The following is a 6,962-nucleotide window of genomic DNA, read 5'->3' as shown; positions in this document are numbered from 1 at the left end:
GAGAGAGAGAGAGAGAGAGAGAGAGAGAGATAAGTAATGTACTCTCTGTTCAAAACTACTGGTTACTTTTCTTAACCATCTTGGAAATTCCATGCATTATTGTTCTGGTTATTGTCAAGGATGATTTTAAATGTTCATCTATCGGCATGGAACGCAGGTAAGTCTTATTCAATTTTAAAGTTGAAAAAACTTCTCACACACATATGTGCTTCCAAACATACACAACACTTTTTTTAAACAAACATATGACGTTTGGATAATTCACAGGGTCAACATAGGTGTAGAACTGAAGAATTCCAATGTATGAAAACTTTTGTTTTAATGCTGAATCACATGTGATGTAAATAGATCTAATTTGAATAGAGAAAGGAACATCATTAACATCAACAGCAAAGGGTTTCGAAAACACATCAAGCTGTGGCTTCATTTCCTTCAACTCTTTGAACTGTCTGTCAAATTCCCTCTGCAGTTTGTTGATAAATTCCACACACTCCTGTGATGCATCACAATCTACTGAATTCAACGTTTTCAGCGATGAGAAATGGTCAAAGTTTTTTAGTAGTAATTGTTTCTCCCACAGACTTAGTCTCATTTTCAAAGCAGTGATGTTGTCACTCATTAGCATAATCATGTTTGACTCACCTTGGTGTTTCAAAATGAGTGTATTCAGGTGCTTGGTGGTGTCAACAAGGAAAGCCAAACATGTACAAAAATCATCATCACCCAATTCTGGAACATCTGTTGGCTTCGTGGCCATGAACATATCTATTTCTTCCCTAAGTGCAAAGAATCTCTCCAAAACATTACCCCGACTTAGCCAGCGTACCTCAGAGTGATAAAGCAGTACTCCATTTATACTATCCATTTTCTCCAGGAAGGTCTTAATTGGCGATGATTCAAACTGCGTACTCTGATGATATTTACGATTTTTACCACAACATCTATGACATTTCGTAGCTTCACTGTTTTTCCACAGATGGCCTCTTGATGAATCAGGCAATGAACAGGTACAACAGGTTGATAGCCAAGTTCAAGTTGCTTTGCTTAACTAAGCCAATCACCCCAGTTTTCAGAACACATTGCAGGTGCTCCATCAGTTGCTACGGACACAAGCTTCTCCCACTTCAAACCAGCACCTTTGACGGTACTTTCCAACGCTTTAAAAACATCTCTTCCTGTTGTCGTGTCTTTCAATGGGACTAAGTCGAAAGGTTCTTCGATCACTTTGAGGTCTTTGTCAATGCCACGAATGAAAATTGCACAAAATGCAGTGTTACACATACCAGTACTCTCATCAAGTGCCAGGAAGTACACATCAAAATTTTGAGATAATGAAATTAACTGCTTCTCCACACTGGTTGACATTTCTGTAATTCGTCGAGCAACTGTGTTAGCAGAAAGACTAATTTCAGAAAAGATTTTCATATTTTTTGAACAGAGGATTTGGGCAACATTCACCAAACAGTCTTTCACGAATTGACCTTCAGTAAAAGGGTGATGTCTATGCAATCATTTGACTGACTACATAGTTGGCCTTTACAACATCTTCTGGCGATTTGTGCACTTTGTTGAAAATATGTGTCTGTTGTGATAGAGATGATTTCAGTTGACAAAGTTTATCATGTCTTAATTTGCCTTCGAACTTATCAAAGTCTTGATGCTGTGAATTGTAGTGACGCTTGATATTGTACCCTTTGGGAACGGCAATTTCTGCAGGCAAATAAGATACTGAATCTGTCATTTCCCACTTGAACGTGCTTGACTTTGGATCACAAAGTAGCTATCTTCCCAACATTCTTGAAATGTCCTATTTTCATCCGATATTTTCCGGTTTTTTTTTTCAGAAGCCATCTTGATGGAGAGTGATTTTGTACAACGTCTTTTTGTTTTATTATCACGCCTAAGTCGGCGTGCCTCCAATTCTAACTGAAAAGAAATGAAAAAGGAATCCGGATTACAAATTTGTTAAACGACAATTAGTAGAAATTATATATATATATATATATATATATATACATATATATATATATATAAGTTATGTTATCAGCCTTTATAGAACTCGTATTCTATAGAAACTCAAAAAATAATTAAAGATGGAGCAAAGAAGGTGTTAAAATTTTCTTTTACTTCATCTATGCATACGATTGTTTTGAACGGTAATACTAATAACATGGTAAAAAATTAGAAATTAATCTAATTATAATTATAATTAAATCATTTACATATTACTGTTCCCTTCAGTGCGAACAAAAGAATACATAAAAAATAATACATCAGAATATTATATTGTTACAGAAGATTAGATAGAGTGAGTGCCACATAATATATTCGGATATGTATAATATACTTACGGAAGATAAAAACATGCTAAGACAGTGTTGAGTCTAGTTGTGTATGAACAATAACTGATACGGCTAACGGTTGTTTGAAAATATAAGCGAGAAATGTTTAAGAAACATTCCATATAAAGCATTTATCACAAGAAGTAAAATATAATATATATATATATATATATATACTAGCTGACGTACTCGGTAATTCCCAGGAAAGCGGGGCTTATCCCTTGGTTCCGTTCTCATAATTGTTTCGCTAATCCAATACCAACAATACAAAGTATGTAGCCCTTAAAATGGTTTTTGTGCATTTACAGAGAATACCCAATTGTCTTACAGAGGATCTTGTTTTTAGGAATTTCCAATAAGTTATGAATACCCAAATTGTGAAGTTAGTTATGTCATAACAGGAAATTAGGTACCCGATAGTAAGAATTCAAATAAGGTAGCTCCGAAAAGGGTTTTAATGCGTTCTCAGAGTATATAGAACATAGGAGGAAATACTAATAAGGTACGTATACTAAAGTCGTGAGGCATGTTACGCTATAACAGGCTAATCAGGTATTAGATAATAACAATTCAAAATAAATAACTCTGAAAAGAGATGTTTTCAAATATCAATAGTAAAAAGTAAAAAGTAACTTACAGATTGGCAATAGGAAATTATGATGACGATAGTAATAATAATAATAATGATAATAATAATAATGTTTAGAATAGGTGAGAGAGTGGTGTATCTAAGTACACATGGTAAAAGAAATAGATTACATAAAAATAATGTATATATATGCGAGTGTAATTTAAGTAGAGGTTATTCTGATAATTGCTGTTATTAAATATGGAGTTATTGGGGTTAGGAATATTAGAAGGAGCTTTTTATAATAGAATTGGTCTAGTTTCTTATTGTTAAATGAAGAGATGATTCTAAATAGGTTTGGAGATACTGAAAATCTAAATCTGATCATTTTGTTATTAAATATTTTTGCAGATTTAGAGTTTAAAAAGTTTTTTTTTAAAAAAAAAACATTTCTCATGGACCTAATAAAATTAGATTTTAGATGTTTTGCAAAAGGAATTATGATCCAAATGATGTTATTGTTGTTTTCTTTATTATCGTAGTGGTTTATATTTTGTGGGTTATCTATTCTTACATATGGTATAGGTTTCTTTTTTTTTCTATATTATTCCTAACTTTATTAATATGATTTTTGCGGTCATGTAAATTATTAGAAGGAGGAAATGTAGTGGGATAAGTTTGAATTTTAAGTGTGTAGGTTTCATGTTCTTATTTCAATCTATAGTTATTTTGTTTTCGGTATTTATTGCCTGTTTACTTGGGTTTAATTACAGTATTAACAGTGTATTTGATGATTTGTGGGTTGGTAATATTAGGGTTAATAGTTCTTTTAGTGAGGTTAGGGTTGTGGTGCTCATATTTATAGTGTTTATTATTATGTTTATTGTTCTTGTAGGATTTGTGTCTGTTGCTAATGTATTGCTGATGATTATTATTGAGAGAATTTAATTAAGTGTCAGGGTTTTCTAATTTACCAGTTGATGTGGGTTCAGTAATATGATCGGTATTGTTCTTATCTTGATAATTATTGGTATAATTAGAATAGGTGCTATTGTTTTTGTTGTACTTAATTCGATATTTGTATCCTGCCTTCTTAAGTGCTAGATTGTAGTAGTCTTTGTGCTTGTTAAAAGTTTCTTCATTGGATAAGTTAATTCTACTTTCTATGTTAGAGTTAAGATTTTTTATAATATTATAAGGATGGTTACTTTGTGCATGTATGTATGTGATATTGTTGTTAGGTTTATGGTAAGGTTGATATGATGATGTATTAACGTCTCAGAAGTTGACTGAGTTGTTATCGTTTTCAATGGTGATGGCTAGTCCTTGGCTCTTGAAGAATTTGTGTAATCTTTTTTTGTATAGCTCAAGTTTCCTGTTGGAGGTATTTCTAACTAAGAATAGTGCGTCGTCGCGGTAAAGACCACCTTCCAATTCAGGGAATTCATCTTTGAGTAAATGTAAAAGGCAAATTCCAACAAAGTCGGTGACTTCAGCGGAGTCTTGCGCGCCCACGGGTATATCGAAATAATCTGGAGTATTCTTCCTAATCCAATATTTACCTTGATGAGAGATTATAGTTTTTCTAGCTTCGATTATTATTTTAATTTCATTCATTGATAAATTAGTCCTATTCTTGGCGAATATAAGTGACTTATTAAGTAATATAGGGTTTTTTTAGTCCTTACCCTTAGACTTATTTCACACAAACGAATATAATGAATTTGTATAGTGGAAACATTGTGAATTTGGGAAATTTGTTGTAAGCACATTCGTCGATGTGCTGACTGAGAGGTATTTTCCTGTTTTCCGGGATCCTAATTTGGGATTTGTGTACCGCCATTCTCCGACGCAGGCTGTTTTAGTGTGTCCAATATATTGCCGTTTGCATCCAGAGCATGTAATTAGGTAGATCAAGTTCTCCGATGCACATGTAAAATTAGTTTTTATTGTGAAATTATGACTTTGTTCTAATCGGTGTTCCGATCCTTCTATTAAGTTGACACAAATCCCATAGTTGGGTCTCCTGCATTTTTTTACTGTTGGTTTAGTGGTTATTGTTGAGTGTAATTTGGCCTGGGTTAAAATCTTTTTCATTGATTTTGGTTGCCCCTTACTTTTGATGATTGTATGTGTTTTGAGGATTTGGTTCATTTTTGGGTCTTTGACTTCAGCTAGATTTGAACTCAAGGTGCCAAGTGCTCTAATCATTATGCCAGTTCTTCACTTAAGTAAGGAACTAGTCATACACAGACTTAGAGTCCCATGAGATATCCATAGGTCCCAATCTTCTTATACCTATCCTATCAAGCAACTTTTTACATCATCTGTAGATTTTTTTCTAATCTACAGTTTACACATATACACATACACACACGCATATAGAAAATCTAAAGAAAACAGAAGCAATAATTAAATGAATAAATAGAGATTTAAACAAACAAAGCATTTCTTTTGTTGATGCAAACATTTATTTCTCTGAGATGATGAAGAAAATATTCCCAAAATACTTGCACAATACCTTCAATACAACAAAAGGAAAACAAGATATAATAATAATAATAATAATAATAATAATAATAATAATAATAATAATAATAATAATAATAATAATAATAATAATAATAATAATAATAATAATAATAATAATAATAATAATAATAATAATAATAATAATAATAATAATAATAATAATAATAATAATAATAATAATAATAATAATAGTAATAATAATAAAGCAAAAAATGGAAACAAATAATTAATGTTATTCAGTATAATGTTATTTGTTGTTAAAATAATAAATACAATATTAGAATTGTAAAAACTGGATCTTATTTTTATTTTATTTTGGGTTGTCTTTTGTTTTCAGACAACATTTTTATTTTTATTATTTCCCTTCTTCCTCCTCCTCCTCTCAAAACTACTTCTACTACAACTGATGATGATGATGCTCTTTTCTACTCCTTTCTCGTTCTCCCTCTCTTCCTTTCTCTTCTTTTTCTTCTGTCTTCTCCTCCACATCTCCTCCTTCTCTGCCTTCTTCTTCTCTTTCTTCATCCTTTTCTTCTTCCTCCTCCTCCTCCTCTGCTTTCTCCTCTTCATCCTTTTTTTGTCATTTTTTCTTCTTCTTTCCCCTCCTTACTCTCTTTCTCATTCTTCTTTCCTCCTCCCCCTCATTCTTATTCTCTTATTCTCTTCCTCCTCATTCTCCTTCTCCTCATTTTCCTCCCCCTCAGCCTCCTCCTCCTCCACCTTCTTCTTCTTCTTCTTCTTCTTCCAATAACCTTAATGAACACTGTTATTATAAAGAGCTAAAAAAAAAACAATGCTTACAAGCAGCCTAGCACAGTGAATGGTTTATTCTGGTGGTACAGAGAAATGTAAGATTCTGATATAATCAGTGCAACAGAATAGCAAAAGTGAAGGGAAAGCGTGATGTTTTGAAATAATTGTATCAATAGTGGTAAAGATGGTGGTGGCCATGGTGCTGGAGGTGCCAGTGGAAGCGACATTAGTGATAACAGTGACTGTAGTGGTGATAGTAGTGGTGGTGGTTTTGGTGGTGCCTATTTCTAGTACAATAAATGGGGCTATTAATTCTAATATTGAGGAGTGTTGTTGTTGTTGTTGTTGTTGTTGTTGTTGTTGTTGTTGTTATTGTTGTTGTTGTTGCTGCTGCTGCTGCTGCTGCTGCTGTTGTTGCTAATGATGATGATGATGATGATGAAGTTGATAACAACGATGACAATGATGACAACTGTGACAATGACGAAGATGATGACAATGACAAAGATGACGACGATGATGATGATGGTAATGAGGATGATGCTGTTTAGCCCCAGGTTATTCCTGATTTATCAGACCTACAACAAGAACTATTCCAGCCATAAAGACTTCATCATTTTAGGACAGACATAGGCAGACTGCACCCTGTGAGACTTTCCGAATGACAAGCCTCACACAACATTACCTTGAATGTTTTTTAGTAGGACAATCCTTCTGAAGATGAGCCATGTCACATGCGGCGGAGGCGGCGGCGGAGGCGGCGGCGG

General features: G+C 33.3%; 1 long non-coding RNA gene across 1 annotated transcript in view; it reads left to right on the top strand.

Annotated features, from left to right (window-relative positions):
* The window catches only part of LOC106881131 (uncharacterized), a 5,395-nt gene extending 3,426 nt beyond the window's left edge, over positions 1–1,969 (top strand). Inside the window, exon 3 of the long non-coding RNA XR_008263660.1 lies at positions 1,845–1,969. This is a non-coding gene — a long non-coding RNA (uncharacterized LOC106881131). The remainder of the gene's footprint in view (positions 1–1,844) is intronic.
* The last annotated feature ends 4,993 nt before the right edge of the window (positions 1,970–6,962 follow it).

This window comes from Octopus bimaculoides, chromosome 3 (assembly GCF_001194135.2).
Source record: "Octopus bimaculoides isolate UCB-OBI-ISO-001 chromosome 3, ASM119413v2, whole genome shotgun sequence".
In the NCBI taxonomy this organism is placed as follows: Eukaryota; Metazoa; Mollusca; class Cephalopoda; order Octopoda; family Octopodidae; genus Octopus; species Octopus bimaculoides.
The sequence above is the reverse complement of the archived record's forward strand: the minus strand, read 5'-3'. Positions and strand labels throughout refer to the sequence as shown.